Source organism: Poeciliopsis prolifica, unplaced genomic scaffold (assembly GCF_027474105.1).
Source record: "Poeciliopsis prolifica strain line A6 unplaced genomic scaffold, Auburn_PproV2 SCAFFOLD130, whole genome shotgun sequence".
In the NCBI taxonomy this organism is placed as follows: domain Eukaryota; kingdom Metazoa; phylum Chordata; class Actinopteri; order Cyprinodontiformes; family Poeciliidae; genus Poeciliopsis; species Poeciliopsis prolifica.
Genome location: NW_026562505.1, coordinates 562,501 through 584,689, shown reverse-complemented (window position 1 = coordinate 584,689; position 22,189 = coordinate 562,501). Strand labels below are relative to the sequence as shown.

At 39.9% G+C, this 22,189-nt stretch overlaps 1 pseudogene; it reads left to right on the top strand.

Moving 5' to 3' along the window:
- The first annotated feature begins 7,914 nt into the window (after positions 1-7,914).
- LOC129355327 (uncharacterized) overlaps positions 7,915-22,189 on the top strand; it is a 25,383-nt pseudogene continuing 11,108 nt past the window's right edge.

Here is a 22,189-nt window from a genome sequence, read left to right as displayed (position 1 = left end):
CCTCTGCCTCCGTCCTTGCGGCTCGTGTACAGTCTCAGGGTGCTGGATTTGGGATGGAACCCTCCATGCATGGTTAGTAGCTTTCTAGTCTTAATATCTGTGGCTTTCATCTCCTCCTTTGGCCAGCTGATTATTCCAGCAGGGTATCTGATTACTGGCAAGGCATAGCTGTTTATCGCACGGATTTTGTTCTTGCCATTGAGCTGGCTTCTCAGGACTTGCCTTATTCGTTGGAGGTATTTAGCTGTGGCTCCTTTCCTTGTGGCCTCATCGAGGTTGCCATTTGCTTGTGGTATACCTAGGTACTTGTAACTGTCCTCTATGTCTGCTATTGTTCCTTGTGGGAGTGAGACTCCTTCTGTGTGGATCACCTTCCCCTCTTTGTGATCAGCCGACCACACTTCTCTAGTCCGAATGACATTCCAATGTCAGTGCTGTAGATCCTGGTGGTGTGGATCAGTGAGTCGATGTCTCGCTCACTCTTGGCATACAGCTTGATGTCATCCATGTAGAGGAGGTGACTGATGTTGGCCCCATTTTTGAGTCGGTATCCGTAGCCAGTCTTGTTGATAATTTGGCTGAGGGGGTTCAGGCCTATGCAGAACAGTAGCGGGGACAGGGCATCTCCTTGGTATATGCCACATTTGATGGACACTTGTGCAAGTGGTTTGCAGTTGGCTTCAAGGGTGGTTTTCCACAGCCTCATTGAGTTTGCAATGAAGGCTCTCAGAATCCTGTTGATGTTATACATCTCTAGGCATTCAATGATCCAAGTATGCGGCATTGAGTCATAGGCTTTCTTGTAATCGATCCAAGCCATGCACAGGTTGGTGTGTCGGGTTTTGCAGTCTCGGGCAACTGTGCGGTCTACGAGGAGTTGGTGTTTGGCTCCTCTGGTATTTACACCGATACCCTTCTGTGCCGTGCTCATGTGTTTATCCATGTGTTTGCTTATCTTGGCCGCTATGATGCCTGACATGAGCTTCCAGGTTGTGGAGAGGCAGGTTATTGGTCGGTAGTTGGGTGGGACTGGACCCTTTGATGGATCCTTCTGGATTAGGATTGTCCGCCCTTCAGTTAACCATTCAGGGTGAGTCCCACTTTGTAGCAGCTGGTTCATTTGGGCTGCCAGTCGCTCATGGAGAGCAGTGAGTTTCTTTAGCCAGTAGGCATGGATCATGTCAGGCCCTGGTGCTGTCCAGTTTTTCATACCTGAGACTCTTTCTGGGTGGGGACTTGTAGTCTGTCACAGTGATGGTTACCGGGGCTTGCTCAGGGAGGTTGCTGTGGTCCTCTCGTAGAGAGATCAGCCACTGTGCATTGCTGTTGTGGGACGCCTCCCTTTCCCATATGCCTTTCCAGTATTGTTCAGTCTCCAGCCTTGGTGGGTCTGCTCTGTTGTTATTACCCTGCCATTGAGAGTACACCTTAGCTGGTTGAGTGGAGAAGAGCCGGTTAATCCTTCTGGATTCATTCTCCCTTGTGTATCTCTTTAGGCGGCTGGCCAAGGCTTGGAGCCTCTGTTTGGCAGTCTCAAGTGCTTCAGGTATGGGCATCTGGCTGTACTTTCTGGGTACTGGTCTTTTCATTGTACCCTTGTGGAGCTCTGACAGTTGGCTCACTTCCCTCCTTGTTACCTTGATTTTAGCCTCTAACCGTCTTTTCCATGGTGGGTATTGGGTCTCATGGTTGCTCTTATAGCCAAGTATCTCAAGGATCACTGATGCTGAGTTGTAGATCAGCTCATTGGTTTCTGTTATGGTGTTGGTAGGAATCGTTCTCAATGCTGCATTCACATTCTCAATGAGACTTTCTGATGGTACTTCACTCAGCCGTTGTAATTGGCGCCGAGGAGGCCTGGTTGTCATTCGGGTCATGATTCTCTCTCTCAGGTCAGCAGCTGTCTCGTTCAGCTCTTTTTCGCTCATTGGGGCCGTGTATCCCCTCACTGGGTGGGGACTTGTAGTTAAGTCCCCACAGTCCTGACATCCGGGTTCCTCCCTTTTGCCGTAGCATTTGTGTTGTATCTCGTCAATCTCAAGTTGTGATAGCAGTTGCCGTTTGCGGATGTTGGAACACTGAGCTACTAGTTGTTTAGCGCTTAGTGTTGACTGGGGATGTCGAAGTGACCATTCCTTCCCCAGTCTTTGCATGTAACCTCTCTCACTAGGGTTACTTGAGTAGTAGCATTCCAACAGATCCACATTTTCATCTCTCGCCCATTTCCGTCTTGTTCCAGTAGCCCATTTGTCATCAAGGTGCTCTGGTTCCCCAACACCTGACGCAGACCTTGTTTGGCCGGGCGACGTCTGAGCCGGCATGTTACGCAACTTAGTATCTCTCATGGTATGAGGTAGGCAGTAGCTTGAAGGGTCTTGCCTAAGGACCCAGACTGGATTCGAACCAGGGTTCATATCCCAGACTGGATTCGAACCAGGGTTCATATCCCAGACTGGATTCGATGAAGCTGTGGAAAACCACCCCTGAAGCCAACTGCAAACCACTTGCACAAGTGTCCATCAAATGTGGCATATACCAAGGAGATGCTCTGTCCCCGCTACTGTTCTGCATAGGCCTGAACCCCCTCAGCCAAATTATCAACAAGACTGGCTACGGATACCGACTCAAAAATGGGGCCAACATCAGTCACCTCCTCTACATGGATGACATCAAGCTGTATGCCAAGAGTGAGCGAGACATCGACTCACTGATCCACACCACCAGGATCTACAGCACTGACATTGGGATGTCATTCGGACTAGAGAAGTGTGGTCGGCTGATCACAAAGAGGGGGAAGGTGACCCGCACAGAAGGAGTCTCACTCCCACAAGGAACAATAGCAGACATAGAGGACAGTTACAAGTACCTAGGTATACCACAAGCAAATGGCAACCTCGATGAGGCCACAAGGAAAGGAGCCACAGCTAAATACCTCCAACGAATAAGGCAAGTCCTGAGAAGCCAGCTCAATGGCAAGAACAAAATCCGTGCGATAAACAGCTATGCCCTGCCAGTAATCAGATACCCTGCTGGAATAATTAGCTGGCCAAAGGAGGAGATAAAAGCCACAGATATTAAGACTAGAAAGCTACTAACCATGCATGGAGGGTTCCATCCCAAATCCAGCACCCTGAGACTGTACACGAGCCGCAAGGACGGAGGCAGAGGACTAGTGAGTGTGAGAACCACTGTCCAGGACGAAACAACTAAGATCCATAAATACATCAGGGACAAAGCCTCAACAGACAATGTGCTCAGTGAATGTCTCAGACAACAGGGAACGGAGGTTGAGGTGCCAGAGATACCATCATGGGAGGACAAGCCCCTACATGGGATGTACCACCAGCAAATAACCCAAGTGGCTGATATCAGTAAATCCTACCAATGGCTGGAAAAAGCTGGACTCAAGGACAGCACAGAGGCCCTCATCCTGGCCGCCCAGGAACAGGCCCTAAACACCAGAGCAATAGAGGCCCAGATCTACCACACCAGACAAGACCCAAGGTGTAGGTTGTGCAAGGAGGCCCCTGAGACAGTCCAGCACATCACAGCAGGGTGCAAGATACTGGCAGGGAAAGCGTACATGGAGCGACATAACCAAGTGGCAGGCATAGTGTACAGAAACATCTGTGCAGAATATGGACTGGAAACCCCGAGATCAAAGTGGAAACACCCCCAAAGGTGGTGGAGAACGCCAGAGCTAAGATCCTGTGGGACTTCCAGATCCAGACAGACAAAATGGTAATGGCGAACCAACCAGACATTGTCGTAGTGGATAAACATCAGAGGAAAGCCGTTGTGGTAGATGTAGCAATACCAAGTGATTGCAACATCAGGAAAAAGGAGCACGAGAAACTGGAGAAATACCAGGGCCTCAGGGAAGAACTGGAGAGGGCCTGGAAGGTGAAGACCACATTGGTGCCTGTGGTCATCGGGGCCCTCGGGGCAGTAACCCCCAAACTGGAGCAGTGGCTACAACAGATCCCAGGAACAACATCAGACATCTCAGTCCAGAAATGTGCAGCAGTCCTTGGCACAGCCAAGATACTGCGCAGAACCCTCAAGCTCCCAGGCCTCTGGTAGAGGACCCGAGCTCAGAGGATAAGAAACACCCGCGGTGGGTGAGAAGGGAATTTTTATTTTTATATATTATTTATATATACATATAAGAAAAACAAATTCCCTTCTCAACCACCGCGGGTGGTTCTTATCCTCTGAGCTCGTATTTAAGTTCTTTTATATTAATTGGTCAGAATAAATCAGTCATTAATTGTGCAACAATGCCCTCCTTTCCTGAATTGCTTTTTATTATATAGCCTTCAATAAATTTTTGACATAACCGAAAATGTCTGAGAAAAGCTTTGAATAACAGTCATGTTTTAGATATTTAGATGTATGATTTAGATAATGTCTAAAATGTCTAACTTTGGCTTTTGGAGGGTACAGCATAACAATTGCAAAATTGACCTGGATATAAATGATCAACAGACATATGTGACTTAACAAAAATCACTGTGGAGAAAGAAAATGTGCAAGGGAATGTCACCTTGTGTCACCCAAATAAATGGTGCTGAATCTCTAATATTAAGTCTTTCCTATTGTTTTCTTTACCCTGAGGACTACTACTTTGGAATCCATGCACACCACCACCCTGTCTAGTTGAACCTCTTCTACTCACTTCAAGCTTATTATGACTGCCACCGTCTCAGCTGTAAAAACAGTTGATATGAGAAGCATTTGGAAATTCATATTTTAAACTCCTGAATAAATATTCCTATTGCCACACATCCTTTTGTGTAAGCATGAAAGTCCTGGCATCCAGATCCTAATATATTCCACCTGATGAGGAAAGGTGAGCTAAAACACCTGCAGCAGATCAGGTGCCCACATGATGACGGGGCCCTCCTGATCTCTCATCATACGAACTGCAAAGAAGAGCTGGCAGACATTTCATTCCATGTTAACAACTGTGGGAATTTGATTTTTACAGTCCTTTCATCAGGCACGTGCAGAGGGGAGGGCAAAGGGGGCTTGTGCCTCTGCCCCTTTTTGAGTTTCTTTCTTTTTTCTTTTTTAAATGTAAAAAAATGTTTTTTTAATCTCTATGTCAGAAGGCCTGCTTGCGCCCCTCAGAAAATCAACTAGTCTGGCTGCCCTCAGTCTAACAATGACTCAGTTTCTCCCTTCATGTTGTTCAGACTCCGGGTCCATGGTGAGGAGGAGGGGCTCTGATCTGTGCCTCTAACTATCAAATTATGGGGAAGAATATTTTTATACACTGGTTTGTGAATAAAAACATAAGTCTGATGTTGACATTAGAAAAACTGTTTCTATTTATATTTTCATAATTGTCCTTTTCAATAGTGGGGAAAACCCTCCTCGCCCCTAAATACAGAAATGCTTCAGCTGCAGAGAAAACTTCAGACTTTAATGTAATCAGGCTGCCAAATGCCCAGTTCTACAGGAAGTCTGAGTCGGTCAAACCGACAGATATAAAAAAATATTTTTATATCTAATGAATCAGCAGGTTCGGAGGTCTCTCCTTAGCGCTCACGTAGCAGACCTCACTACATTTAAGCCACCTGCCCCTGACTTCCCAGAGGATCCATCACTCTATGTTTCTGAGGTCTGAGGCTGGGGACCAGATATTATTTTTACACCTGTCTCCATCCAGAATGTGTCTGGCCCCCGGGTTCTGCAGAACAGGACATTACCTGTCCGGATCACTACAAGAAAACTGACAAAAAACAGAAATATGAAACACAGCGGTCCTAATTCAAACCTCAGAGTGATCCCCTGCCTAAAGGAACCTCAGACTGAAAATCTTTTGGCCTCCAAGCCACTTAAAGTAGCTCTTTTAAATATCAGATCACTCTGTGCTAAAGCTCTATTAATTAATGATTTCATCACTGAGTATAATATTGATGTTATGTTTCTGACAGAAACATGGTTGAATGACAATAATGACCAAATTGTACTCATTGAATCAGCGCCTCCTGACTACAATTTTTTAAGTGAGAACAGAAAACATAAAAAAGGAGGAGGCGTGGCTTCTATATTTAAGAAAACCATAAACTGTAGTAAAATGTCTTTGGGTCATTTCACGTCTTTTGAGTATTTTTGATTGATTAATGGATTAATATTTTTATATAATGTTTCTTCATATCAGACATTCTGACATAAGACACAGCACTATGACTGTCACCACGAGTTGCTCAAAGTCCCGGTACCATCTGGTACCATCTGGTACCACCCGGTACCACCTGCTGACCTTTGGCTCTGCTTCTCCTTATTGTTACTACCAGGCGGGTTAAAGCCGCTGCTGACGAGATCTGGGCTGGATGTGAGCGACTATAAATAGAAGTTAATGCAGAACCTCAAGTATTAAAGGCAGATTCGGTCCAGAGTATTTAGAGTTCACAAAATAAACTCTAAATAATTAAAACCAAAGCTTAAAGCCAAACATACCACAATTAATGAATCAAAATGCCCCCAAAGCATCGGTGGACTGACAGCGGCAACCAGGGGATTGCAGGTAGATTCCAGAGGTACTCATCTCAGCAGTGGTTCATGCAGGGCCGGCCCAAGGTAATATGGGGCCTTAGAGAGAACCCTACCTATCCTACTAAGAACCTCAGCATCACTAACATGTTTAGATATAGATAAAATGGAGTCTGTGAGAGGGAGATCTGGTTATTGGCCAAGTTTAAAATCAATCACATTATTCCTGTTGGGGAAAATATATTACATTTGCTTGGCATTTCCCCACATGATGGCAATGATGTAGTCGGATCCAATTAGATTCTTGATTAATATGGGTTGTTGCCATGTTGCTGTACCGTATTTTAAGATCTTATACAATGTGCTGGGGTTTTTTTTTTTTAACTCTGAGCCCCTGCCTCTCCAAAGGTCTCTGCATGGCAATGCCTTTCATGTTCAGCTGGGATGGAAACAGAACTTTGGGTGTTATCTTTCATTAATGAATGTAAAAATCCAGAATTCATCTCTAAAACCCACTTTCATCAATTCATCCAGAGTGCATGACAGCTTCTCTATGCATAATTTGCATTTTTTTAGGTGTTAATCAAAGTATGTGTTCAGATTCTTTGTATATAATTTATTTTTCTTTAAATTATTTTTTATGGTTCAGTGACAAATTTTTGTTTCTACATTTTCTTCTTGCAAGACATTTTAATTGAAAATTCCTACCCTCATGCTTTCATGTCTCCCTTGATGTACCTGGGTGTTTTTTGTTTGTTACAACCTTTCCATTTGTTTGGGGGAGGTTGTAACAAACAAGACAATACACCTCCCCCAAACAACCTCCCTTGTTTGGGGGAGGTGTACTGTCTTTTCGTTTCCTGGCAATTAGCTCCTCCAAAAGCTTGCTGGGTCTATAAGTTCAGTTTTCTAATTGCAGACATGTTTGCAGATGGACTCAGCTTTTGTATTTCCATATTTCTTTTTTCTACTCAAAGTGAAAAATGACATCTCAGAAGTAAATAACATGTCTTGAGGGATGATTTATGAAGTTTTGCGGGATATCTGTGTATTTTTGTGTCTGAGTTGAATATAGCAAAGAAATAATTTTCTATTAATAGAGGTTGACATGTCAGTTTCTTAAGTGGAGTAAGTTTTTTTAACTGCTTAAGAAAAACAGTTGAACTCAAACAATCCTATTCACACTGTATATCGTTTAAAAAAGTTCGATTTCCTTCAGTAGGGTTTAGAAAACTACTGACCAACTCTTTACCAAAGAAAGGAAATGAAGGACAAAAACAACCAAAAAAACATTAACTGTGAAATTGGATATGATAGGAGACAGTGAATGCACCATGAGGCTGGTCTAGTCAGACAGGTCAAGTGAGTTTCACATTGGGAACAGCTTCCTCTCCCTCAGCTCATACTGAGCCCTTTATCCCCAATCAGAGACACTGCCACAAGCACCACTGCTGTTGCACTCTGAGGAATAAACAGAGAACTGTCAGTAGGTAAGCTGTTTTTTAAATGACTTTACTAACAGTAGTAATCAGAGATGTTTACCTGGTGAGACAAAAGACGGGTCACATTTCATCAGCTATGTTAAGTCTGTTTGCTACACTATAGTATATCTCTGTGTTGTAAATATTGAAACTAACATTTAAGGTCACACTCCCAGAGGTCTGGCTGGCTGGTGTTAGTGAGTTTCCAAATTCAGGAACTTCACAGTCAACAACAGAGAAACATTTTGGTCCCTTTGAACTCTCTGATTCTTGCATGGAAACATCTGGAAAGTCTTGGGTTGTCCAGAGAAGGCACATACTATTTTCTTACTATACGGAGCTGAACAATAATATTAAGCAATTCACATGTAAATGTTGGAAGCTGCCTGACCTCATGTCTGCCTTGTCATCTTTCCTTTTTTTGTGAACATCTAATAGTGTCTTATCTTAACACTTGGAAATGAATTATCACAGAAGCAATAGTTTGCTGACATGTGACTATAGTTTTAGAAAAAAAAAACTACAGTCAAATAAAAGTATCATATCTTTACAATAAAGGCAATGTAAGAAAAAAATACCTAACAATTATGTGGTGTTGATGAATGCTTTCCAGGATTTGTTTTGAAAATCCAATGCTAACTCAAGCTAAGTTTGAATTTAAAAAAGTTTTAATTTGTAAAGCAGCTCTTGGCTGAGTGGTGTGTTGTGTTTTCTTTGTGTTTGCTTCCAGAGGGCGTTCAGGTTGTGATGTCCGCATCTCGGTTTGACCGTGTGAGGGAAATGCCTCTCTATGACCAGGTCCCAGTGGGTTCTGGATGGAGGGACACTGAACTGCCCCCTCTACCACTCCCACCACCACTACATATGACTGTGCCAGCAGACAGCTTAGATCCCCTCCCCCCTCCTCCCCTACCTGAGCAGCCAGCTGTGGGGCCTGAATCTTTCTATCCCTCCAGTGATGAGGAACCAGCCGAGAGGGACTGTGAAGCAATGGACATCAAGCCAGTTCGTCGCTTTCTTCCCGATTCTGTCAAAAACCTTTTCCGGGGCAACAGTGGAAACCGAAGCAGCAAGGGGTGGCCTATTACTTCTTTTACACAACCTCACTCCCCCGCCCCATCAGCCAGTAAGAATACCACCTGCCACACCACAACAGGAGTTCCCTGCTCACCGCCCAACTCTGCCCCTCCATCTCCTTCTCTCCTTGGCTCCTATCGGGACCCCTGCGGTGGGTCAGGGGGTGGTTATACCTTTCAAAAGGAGAAAGATGGATTGATGCTGGGTGCTGAAGCTATGGACTTGAGTTCTGCAGTGCACAGTAATTTCTCAGCCCAGACCTACCAGGAGCGGATAGAGGAGTACCATCAGCGCTATGCCTACTTGAAGTCTTGGGCTGGCCTACTCAGGATCCTGGGTTGTGTGCAGTTGCTACTTGGAGCTGCTGTGTTTGCATGTGTCTGTGCTTATGTGCACAAGGATAATGAATGGTTTAATATGTATGGATACTCCCAGCCACAGATGTATGGAGGACTTGGTGGAGGGGCTTCAGCATATGGAAATGGGGGCAGTACCTACACAGGTCCCAAAACACCTTTTGTTCTTGTAGTGGCAGGGATAGCATGGATTGTGACTGTCATCCTTGTTGTTCTTGGTATGACTCTGTACTACAGAGCCATTCTTCTTGATTCCTCTTGGTGGCCACTGACAGAGTGCTCTATCAACTTTGTATTGGCAGTGCTGTATTTGGGCAGCAGGTATAGTGTATGTAAGAGACACAACTAGAGGAGGACTATGCAACATGCCCATCTTCAGTAATGGAGTCAATGGTGCATTTTGTCGCACAGAGGCTGGCCAAACAGCAGCCATAGTCTTCCTGTTCCTCACCATGGTGCTCTACTTCATCAGTGCAGGAGTTTGTCTGAAGATGTGGAGGCATGAAGCAGCCAGGATGAGAAAGGAGGTGCTGGCACAGGAGGTCTGACCCAAACATCTCTCTTCACCTTCATGAATAAATGTTATTACATCATGGTTGAGTTATAATCCACCTCCATGTGAACATAAGAAAGCTGCTTTAAAACAGTCAGGCTTTTAATATTTTCTAGATTTTATTGAATTGTTTGCTACTCTGGACATGTGGCAAATATCTAAATCTTTCATGAATTGATCATTTTCATGATCAGTTAATTTTCATGATCAGTTCATGTCGAGCTAGATTACAGAGTCAGAAGGGTTGCAAAAACAGGATTCTTTTACTTGTAGGTGTCCATGCTGTACATGATACCAGAGAGAAACAAACAGGAAAAATAACAGTAGTGATGTAATTGCTTTTCATCAAGCCTGTCCTACATTACAAGAAGTCCATTACATACATTATTTTGTTATTTAGATGTCCATTAAAAATAACAAAAGCTGTGTCAAATAACAGACACCTCTACAGTAAGCAACTTTGGGAATTGCAACTCTGTAGCTTTCTTTGAATCATTCAAAGTTTTAAGCTAAAAAAAATTGTCACGGATTTTTTTCTGCACCATGTGGGAAAGTCTTTTTGGCATGCTTGTTTGAAGCTCTAATTGAAAATCACTACATACATTTTCCTGCCCAATTTCTAATATATTATTAGTACATTATGAAATTCTGAGTGTTCTGAATCCCTCTTGAGTCCAAAGAGTTTGAATTCAATTGAATTGAAGTTCAGTATAACTTTATTCAAGTTGTTTATTAAGCGCTATTATATTGTTCTCTTCACCAACATCTCTTGTTAACTTGAATGTCTGTTTAATTCATGACTGTCTGACTGATGAAGTAATTCGACTGTTGAGTCTGCCTCTGCCCTGAGCTATTGTCGCTCATATAGCATCAAAGAGCTCAAGCAAGCTTTGGTTTGTGTTTGACACATCAGTTTTATTTTACCACACACATATCTTTGGCCACGAAATATACAAACCCTGTCCAAAAAATTAGAATGTCTCAGAAACATTGCGTAATTCTCATAATTCCATTCAGAATATTAAGCTTTCATAGGTTACAGTCAGGATCCACAGTTTAAACTATTACAATTAGTTCATTTATTTTTTACATAATTTGTGATTCCATCTCATAAAACCCACATAAAGAGGAATTTAATGCTGCCTCTTTATACACACACACACACACGCACACGCACACACACACGCACACAACCACACACCCACACACACGCACACGCACACACACACACGCACACGCAAACACACACACGCACACCCACACACGCACACACGCACACGCACATGCACACACACACCCGCACACACGCACACGCACACACACACGCACACGCACACGCACACACACACATGCACACACACACCCCGCACACACGCACACGCACACGCAAACACACACACGCACACCCACACACGCACACACGCACACGCACACACACATGCACACACACACCCGCACACACACGCACACGCACACACACATGCACACACACACGCACACGCACACACACACCCACCCACCCACACACACACACACACACACACACCCCCACACACACACACACACACACACACACACACACACACACACACACACACACACATTTCTTTGGCAAAAATATATATATGGTCATAGCGGTTTATGAAGTTAACATTGCTAATGTCCTGTAATGTTTTCAATCCATTTCAACAATTTTAGATGAAAACCACTGGATCATCCATCCCACTGTATGTAGTAAGTATAAAGAGTTTTATTTTATCCCCACCATACTGTATAGACATTTTCACAGAATGTTGTACTAAATGTTTACTGCTGTAGCTGGATTCAGCCTCAAGAGCCTCAGAGACGACACCTCTTCCTACCATTCAGCCTGACATCATGAATGCTCCAAACAATGCTGGATCTGCTTCTCTCATGGCACCAGAACCAGAGATTCTTCGAGGTCACATACCATCTGGCTATACCCCCAAACCTGTCATCATAGCAGATTATGTTGCGTGAGTGATCTATTCCACTTTCCAATATGTGCTCTTTCATCTGTTGGAATCATTTTATGATACAATTTTCTGTTATCTTTTTGCAGTCTCCCTTTGGCATTTCTTATGTATATTTGAAAAGGCTTAAAACCAAAAAAAGCCTCTAAGTTCTTCTGTTTCAATATTGCTGAGTTAAAAGAACCATCTCAAGTAAAACTTTGGTGGAGTTGACCAGATTTTGTACATCAATAAATATGATTTTTCCTGTCCTGGGGTATATATACATTTGACATGAACCCATTTCTTTATGAAATCTTTTATTTGAAAAGCTAAGAAATCATACTAATTAAGGCAGAGGTGTATCAACAATTCAATTGTATCCGTTCCCTGATCCAGGGAACGGATACAATTGAATTGTTGTTTTGCTTACCAGACTATGCATACAGTAAAAATAAAAATAGACAATAACTGAAGCAGTGAAGAGGATGCTAATTGATTTCTAAAGCTCAACGTTAGAAAACTGCAACATAAAATGGTATAGCTGTGTCACCAAGAATCAATAATAGACCCAGAACATTAACACCTAAATTTAGGTGATTTTTAAGGCATTGAAGAATTTAACACATGCAAAAGTTCCAAGCAAGAACCTCTTTATTTGTGTGTTTCTGGTACACCTGAAAATCAGATGACAAAGAAGCTTCTCTTGGTCCGCTAGGTTAATTTTTGTTTCAAAAATGATCTAATGGGTCGCAGGAAAAGACTGTCCACCAGTCACATTTCTAAAGAAAGATTTTTTTCAAAAAAGTTCCTTGAATGATCAGGAGTTCTTGAAACATTTGAAAGCTGAATAGACATAATAAAACGTTGCACATATCTGAACAACAATAATAATAATAAATAATAATAATATGTTTCATTTATAGGCACTTTTCTTGACAGTCAATAATAAATGAATAACCTAAGTAACAAAATAAAAGCAATATCTTTATTCTGAATGCACATGCCTATTTATTCTAACTCTTAGCAGCCAAAAGGGTTTTTGAAATCTAAAATATATTGTCAATATATAATTTTTAATTAAAATGTGATTCATTTCATTGCAATTCATTCGTTTAAAATTTTTTTATTTAGTCCCACCACTAATAATAGCCATTAGACATCCAAACAAATAAATCTTCCATATGTTCACTGTAAGGATTTGAGTTTTTCTGAGTGTTTATTTTACGTTTCTGTGTCCTCCTTGATTGTTCCCAGGTGTGTCCTATTCCCTGATTACGTTCTGTGTATTTATACCCACCTGTGTTTCTTGTTGTTTGTTGGGTCTTTGTTGTATCTCTCTTGCTGTTTGCACATGCCTCAGGTTTTTTCCTCCTGTTGCTACCAGAATCGAGCCTTTGCCTTCTGCTCATCTATGCTGCCTGGGATTTTGGACTTTGGATTTTGTTTATTTCATCATTAAATCATCATTTCCTTCACTTCAAGCAGGGTCCGCCACATCTGCCTCACCACCTCACACCACATATCATGACATTCACGTTTGAACTGCTGACACTGTGCCATTTATTCTACAGTATCTGCTGTACGTTCTAAAAGCTCTGTTTGCAATTGATGTGTGATACCTTTTCAGAAAGTATCCCTCCATCCTCTCGGATGAGGAGAGGGACCAGTATAAGGCCGTCTTCAATGACCAGTATGCTGAATACAGAGAGCTTCATGCTGAAGTCCAGATCATGGCTAAGACATTTGAAGAGATGGATGAGATGATGCAGAATCTCCCCTCGAGGCCCTCAACTCAAATGGTACACCTCCCACTCAGTCACCTACAGACAAAACTGGACATAGACCAAATGCTTCTGTCCATTAATCCTTTCATTTTCTTTCAGGAGAAAGAACGGATTAGTAGCATCTTATCAGAATATCAAAGGAAAAAAGCTGTGAGTACATGTAAAAACTGAGATTTACAGCCGATTTGTTGTCCCACTCATTATGATAAAGTCTTTTCACACTCCAATATTTATGTGGCTTTAATTCTGAATAAATACCATATGAGGGGACATAATAAGACAAATAAAGATTTGATTTAACTTATCAATGTTAACATTTCTAGAGTGTACAAACCATACTTAGCTGCAACATCATAAGCGTTTTATTCTTTAATTAAATTAAGAGTTGTTTCTGACACTGATTAATTTCCTCTTCTACTCATTTTCTTGTCAGGACCCAACCTATTTGGAAAAAAGGGAACGTTGTGAGTACTTGAAAAGCAAGCTGTCCCACATCAAACTGAAGATTCAGGAGTACAGCAATACCATGGACTAGGGTGTTAGAAACATTCATGTCTGTAGTCACTTTCTTTAAAAATACTTTGTTGTATAAAGGAACAATTAAAGTTAATGACTTGCCTCTGCTCTTTGCTGTGCCTTCATTGGATTAGCCTATGTTTGAAAGAGTCCCATCATATAGATGTGTGAGTCAGGCATGGAACATGGATTGTTTTCATGGAATCACATGGAATGGTGTATTCAGCAAAATGTGGGCAAGATTACACTGAGGAAAACATTTTATATGGATGTAAAATAGACATAAACATGTCCTCCCCACTCTCCTCGCCCTCCTCCCTGTCTGCCTACTGTGGCAAAAATACGAGCCACTCTCCGGAGAAGAGTGGCTCGTAAAAAAAACAAAAAAAAAAAAAAACAAACAGAACAAAGATTATAAAAAATTAGGTACATTTCTCAAACGCCTATAATTTCTTACAACATTGATTGTTTTTGCAGCTGTGTTTTATGTGTGTATTTTGTGTCAGATGTGGTTTTGTTTTATAACCTATTGTTTTTTACAAGAGCTCTAGAATGCTTTCCTATAACAGATGTGTGTTCTGGAGGAGTGTGATGTATTTGCTTGACTAAGTTATGACGGGATTTTGTGAGGTAGAACTCAGAAAACATTAATATTGTACAAACATTGTAAGGCAGTCAGAAGGCACCTGTTAACTGATCAATTTATTTAATATGTACAAACACAAATATAGGAAGATGTAAAATTGTAACTTTAAATTCTTTAATAAAGAAACATTTTTTTTATTTTTAAAGTTCATTTCAAACTTCTCTCTGTAATTTATCTGCCTGTTCTCTATGTGGAGATGCTTCAATGGCACTCAAAGGATACAGAGGTATAGGAAATTGACCACTAACTGATCATTTCCCAGTTGTAGAGTTTTCCAGTGCATCAGCATTGCCATTGGGATTCTTGTCAAGTTGAAAATAAAGCTCCCTCTACTAACAATTTACTTCCAAGATTGCATGTGGCTATTCAAAACCTAATGGTATTTTTCTTGATTTATATTCTAGATCAAGAAAAACACAAATAAAAGAGAAAATTGGCTGGAGATCACAACAATGGTTCATAGATTACTGTACACAGTTTTTCTCTCTGACCTTGTTTTTTGCACCATAATAAGTAAACCTAAAGATTTGAATATATTTCTTAAAATTTTCATTAAAATATTATATTAAATATCTGATGCTTTTATCTTTCTCAGATTTGTTAAGGCTTGAAACTTTATTTCATTCTATATAATATTGTTTAATGCCTCTTTTGAACAAAAGATTTTATGTCTTAATGGGACTTACTTTGTAAAAATAAAAGTTAAATAAATAATAAAAAAGCTACATTTCTTGGATCACAAGAAATGCAGCCAAGCCCATCAGCTTAGTGTTGTAAGCATCTTAAAAAAATTGTATGCACTAAAGGGATCATAGTGACCTGAGATTTTTTGAAAAAGCAGTCATTGTCCACAGCAAATAATATAAATGCCTTTGTTTCTCCTTCTTTGTCTTATTTAAATCTTATCTTTTTATTTTTATTTTTATGCTTTTACAACTTTAAGAGATCTGAAAAGTATTTCTGGTAGGAATAAAATTATTTGACATTGAGACTTGAGCAGGAGAATTTCTTTCTTTCTGTGAAACAGATTTTTAGAAATTTGCTGTGCATGACTAGCAGAAAATTATTTTGTAGGTTTTTTTCTGTTAAAAAAATGTGTGGCTCATGGTGTATGGACTCTATAAAAGTTGTAGATGTCAAACAGTGTGTCTCTGAACTGTTCTCTCAAAATGGCGGTTTAAGTTTCTTTTTTCTTTTCATAAAAACCTGAACAGCTGGTTTTGTCAGTTGGGGACAGTAATTCTCCTTGTAGGTTTCGCAGTGCTTAATTTCGCTGACCCCCTCAGATGCAGAAGGTCTTTTTCCCTACTAATAAGGTGTCACTATTTAAGGTTCTTTAAATATTTGTTTTAGTATTTAAATCACCTATAGCGTTTATTAATTCTGGAATGAATACAATCACTGCATACTTATGGTAAATTAAAAAATCATGACTAAAAATAAAAATTCCTACGTATTCAGAGTGAAACTGTTGTGTGACCTTGTCTGTTCTAAAAGTCTTCATAACTGTGGACATAATGCAATGTGAAGTAGTGATAGTACTGTACATTTCAGCAAGCTAAAATTAAGACTGGTTTTCCAAGTCTGACTAGTTTTTATGAAAGTAGTCAGAAAAATAAAAGCTGAGACATAAGAAGCTTTCTGTCTCAGCTTCTGGGAACTGCAGAGGAGCACACCTTTTCTTTTTATTTGGAGTGACAGTGTTATGTGTATTAACACCTGTTATGAAGTGAGGACAGGACAGTCCTGTGTGGGCTGAGGAACAGATCACGTGATGCAAGCGCACCTGCAGAGGCCAGGTTTAGAGTTCCTGCTCACGGGGCGTGGATGCATATTCGCATATTCGGCTTGTTCTTCCTGCACGACGGCCTTCTGTTGTTCAGGATCAGCTTCATCACAAGGTGGGTCCTTTTTTGATCTTACCGTGATAATTTGATGACCAAAAGTATTCTAATTAAAGCATAACTTATTTCAATGGATTACTTAAACAGTTTCCATTTATTTCTAAAAAAAAATGTTATTGAGGCCTGTGAATTTTCCCTGAAGCCTGTCCATTGTTATCCACACTTTTTAATGCGATTTTGTTACAGGGTAGCAGAAAAAAACTAGATCTAGTTTGCTTTCATCAGATCAGAGAATTTATTTTTTTTTCTGGTTTAACAATTTCTGAAGTGTGTTTTCAGAGGTATCATAGACACAACATTAGTGGACTGGGTTAGCAATGTTTGACCTTACAGATCTGGGCTGTCAAACTTGAGTTTTAGAGGGCTTGTGTCCTGAAACTATTAGATGTGTCTCTGCTTCAATATGCTTAAATCAAATAATTAGGTGATTAACAGGAATCTGTAGAACTTGATTGGATGATGAGTTCAACCCAGCAATCCAATTCTGGTGTGTTTTACCTTGAACACATCTAAAAGTTGCAGGACAAAATATCTCAAGGACTGGAGGTGGACCAGCGGTTTTAAATTTTTCTGTTATCTCCACATGTTGACATCATATGTTGCCATTGAGTTTTTGGCCAACTCTGACCAAAACCCTTCTTCCTTGAATACTTAGTTTGGTCAGGCAGTCAAATCTCACATTTGCAGGCTTTTTGGGATGCTTAATGCTTCCAAGATGTTTTGTATCCTTCTACATATTTGTCCTCTGACAAATTTATAGAGGAATATGTCTACAGATAATGCCTTTTACTTCATTGTTTAGTTTCTGCTGTGATATGACAACTGGTGTACGAGAGTGACAATGTACAAACAGCTGAACGATGACCAATAAAAAAATGTTTATGTACCAGTTATTCTGAAAAGTTTATTTTTTTTAAATGTACATCGTCTTTTTTTATAGAAACTCTATTCAAAATAACTTAAGAATAATTCAATTAAATTCAATTCATTGATTGCCAAGTATCAATAAATGTTGTCTCAAGACGCTGTACAAAAAATCCCATTTCAATTCAATAACATACATTAGAAATGAATGTTATCAAACAATAAAGTGTGTTTAATTAATTATTCAGAATATATTATACATTTTCTAATACGAAGAAACCTTCAGCAGAACCAGAACCCGGCTCAGTTCAAATGCCCATCTGCCATGACAGACTGGGGTTTGAGAAGACAGAGCAGGGTGCACAAGAGACATATGAACTGATTGATGAACGTTGAAAACAATTTTAAAAGTACAAAGTTAACAGCAGGAGAGGGAAAATGATTAGTTAATGGCAGGATTATCTCAGTCGATGCCATTCTCCAGTAAGGAGTCACAACCTACTACATAAACAAAAGTTAACAGTTGAAATAACCATAAATAATTCAAATTGGAGTAGAAGAAGACAAAGAGAATTTGAAAAGAGTAAAACACTGAATAGTTTCTGAATAAACTATAGTGCTTATTATTTTTAATGATCACCCCCTGAAGATGAACTGTGTATTTTAATAGACAAAAATAAATAAAGAAATAAATCAAAAGAGAAGTTGAATAAAATTCCCTCAACATAAACCTTAATGGTTAGTGCCTTGTAGCATTGAATGTCACAGTTCTTATGAATGGCTAAAGGTTGTCTCAGGTCTTATTCACACATTTTCTCTGTTGTTCTTTTTTCTAAGAAGTTTGAGCTCCAGAATCATTCCAGGATGCCAAGCCACCGGCACAGCAACCATCTGTACCCACCAAGTGGAAGTAAACAGTGAGTGGTCACACTTCTACCTAATTCTACTTCTTTGCTTTTTTAGGTCTGAGCATCATGCATCACACATTACTTTCCCATTGTAAATGGCTCAACTTTTAATATCTTTTTAGCTTACAGTTGAAATCAGATGTTTACCTACACACATTAAAAAGATTTAGGTTGGTTAGAATTACCAGAATTTTTTGCTAAATGCCAGAAACTTTAAAATTTTTTGTAGATTTTTTTTTGTTTCTTTCTTTTGAATTCACAAGTATATATGAATTTGGTCAGTAACAAAAATACATGTCTTTTAAACTGAATGACTTGGGTCAAACCTTTTGAGTTCCCTTCCACTAGCGTCTCACAGTTTACTAGAATTTTGGTCCATTCGTCCTCATAGAACTGATATACCTTACTCATGTTTGTAGGCTGCCTCACTAGCACATATTTACCTACAAATTCTCCGTACGAATGAAATTAGGGCTTCACTGAAACATGAACATTTTTGTCCTGAAGCCACTGTGCAGCTATTTCTTTTGGAAGACCAATCTGCAACCAAATTTTAAACTTCATGACTGATTTTCTTTTCAAAATCTAATACCACACACATAACAATAGAACATCTTAACTAAAATGGCTTGGGTTGTGGAATGTGTGGTGTCCAGTCGCACATCAGAAGCAACCACACACAAACTGATTTCACTCACCAGCATTCAGAAGTCAGAGAGTAAATCCCACAGAACCTCTCAAGATCAAATTTTAGTTCAACATCAGATGCTGTGAGATTAGGCCAACACAATCCAACAAGTTGAATATCCCCAATTTTAGATCGGAGCAGTCCTGGCATTCATCTTATCCTAAGAGCTATCCCGATAACACCTAAGTGTCAATCGTGCAAAAGAAAAAAAAAAAAGAAACCAAGAAGAGCTCAAAAACTCTTTTTCCACCACTGCAGGTGAATCCCAGTTTACCTCCAAGAAGAACTTCAACTACATCCCACTAGCATAAACAATCTGATCTTAATTTGGTGACCAATTCAAGAGACAGCCTACAGGATAGCTCTGAAGCATCCAGATAAATGTTAAATGACATAGCATCAGCTGTTCACTCCAGTGACACTCTTTATTTTTGCATGTCTTACATGCAAAAAAATATCCATATACAGTATATTTTTCTGGAAAATGTTTCTCCCTCTTGTTTTCTCAGCTAAACATAAATGTAAAATTGTGGCAATACTTGCAAAAAACAAAAAACAAATTTGAATTAACTATGATTTTCAGTAAACGATTGAGAATATTGAATTCAGATATGACTTTCTATAACTTTTGTCAATCAAATTGATGGAGTCTTTATGAAACTCTATGAGAGGTTAACAACATGGAGGTAAAACGTCCTATAGTGTTACCATTTATATGGGTGCTTACTTATACACTGGAGCTGTAGGATTTTATGTTGCTGTATGACTCACTGCTGTTTACTTTAATATTCCATGGCATCTAAATCCCCTGCATCACACTTTTATGCTGCAGTGCTTTTCACTTCTTTCTCCACTGACTAGGCTTCCAACACAATGTTATTATGTTGTATCCAGTCAGGCTTCAAAAATCTCTTAGGGTAAATAATAATAAAACAACATATTAAAGTGAGCTAAACACAAGCTATTAAAATCATAGGAATGTTAAACTATACTTCTTCCAGTATACATTTTCACATGTTAAGACATGGCACACTCTTTCATATAATTCTGCCATGGCTAAAGTAGAACTATGGTAAATATTTTTCCTGTTAGTGTTGCTTCCAACATGTCAAAACCAACTATTGGGATGTTTCTTTAGAGAGGTAATCAAAGTTTGCCATTGGAGATACATTTACTGCAAAAATTCTCTGTACTAGTCTTACTATTTGGTCTTATTGTTTGAATCTGACCTACTGTGACATTCATATATTGACAAAAGCTTGTCCACTCTCTTCTGTTGACAGCAAACATAGGCACAGTGAGCCCATGTCAAACCCAACCTTCTCCTACTATAAAGCAGACAAGAACATTCAATTCTATCATTGGACTTCCCCCCCGTGATGAAGATACTGTGCATCATCATTGTCATCATGTGTGTGGCCATCTTTGCATGTGTGGCCTCAACTCTGGCATGGGACTACGACATGAGTGTCATGGGAGGTGCAACTGGCATGATGCCAGGTTTAACTGGTGGATATGGCAGCAGCTATGGCAGCAGCTATGGCAGCAGCTACAGTGGCACATACAGCGGTACTTACGGTGCTGGTCTGGGCGGCAGTTCTGGCAGCTATGGCTATGGAGGAACACAAATTGACCCCAAATCTGGCAAAGGCTTTATCATTGCCATTGCTGCCATTACTTTCATAGTCATGCTGATCATATTTATCTTGGTGATTTCAAGGCAAAATGCAGCCCGTTCTTCAAAGTTCTACCTAGCATCCATTATTATCTGTGCCATTTTAGCATTTTTGATGCTATTTCCACCATCGTCTACCTGGTGTCAGTGAACCCAACTGCACAATCCTCAGGGTCTATGTTATACAACCAGATGATCCAGTTATGTGCACAATACCAGACACAGACTCAGGCCCAGGGTATCTTCATCAACCAATACCTTTACCATTACTGTGTGGTGGAGCCCCAAGAGGTGAGTTAAATTATTTTAATGCAATTACTTTTGAGACTATGAGAGCAGACCACAAGCTTTGTGAAACTGTTTTTGTTTTAAAAATGTATGAGTGTGTTTTGTGTCCAGGTAAAAGCAAAAACCATTATTATTTTTTTTGTCTAAAGTGCTTTATGTTGTCAACAAGAATCCCTGTATCTTAAATTTAGTACAAATCTTACTAGACCAAGATTAAATAGTTCTAATTTTAGGATGAATACAGGATTATTAAGTCTCAGGTGCAGCAACATTTGTATAAATGAATAATTATTTCTCTTCCATTTCCAACCATTGGTTATTAGCAAATTTATTCCTGTTTCACAATATTATCATAAACTTTGAGGGCACTTAATTTATTATTTATCCTTGATGTTGGTAGTAGTTTGATTTTGTGACCCAGGCAACATTTGACTTTTCTTATCAGAAGATGCTATTTTCATTTACATCTTGTGTCGGGGTTTATTTTAGATTTAATAAATGATACATTTAGTATGTTGATGGTAAACACAATTGATTAGATTCATTGGCTGTTGTTGGAATTTTATGTGATCCCTTACAATAGACTACATGGGTTTGACCAATATGCTAAATGTAACATACAATGGACAATTGTCCTTTGCATGTTACATTATGTTTGCCTACAGTAACTAATTTCTTTGCCAGTACAAGTAAAAGAAGCATTTTGTTAACATGTTAATCTAGTTATGAACAAATCAAAGCTACATTCAGAATTCTTTATCTTGTAAAAGGTGTGAGGATTTTATGTTGAAAGCATTTTTTCAACTAACCCTTTTAGTATGCAGCGAGAGATATGAGCCTCAAAGAGACATTGTTTACTTAGGGGATGGAAGAATTTACTATGCTTGAGACTAGATGTAACTTCAGATCACTGATATTGGAAGCTTTTGTCCTGCAGGCCATAGCAATTGTCTTGGGCTTTCTGGTCGTTGT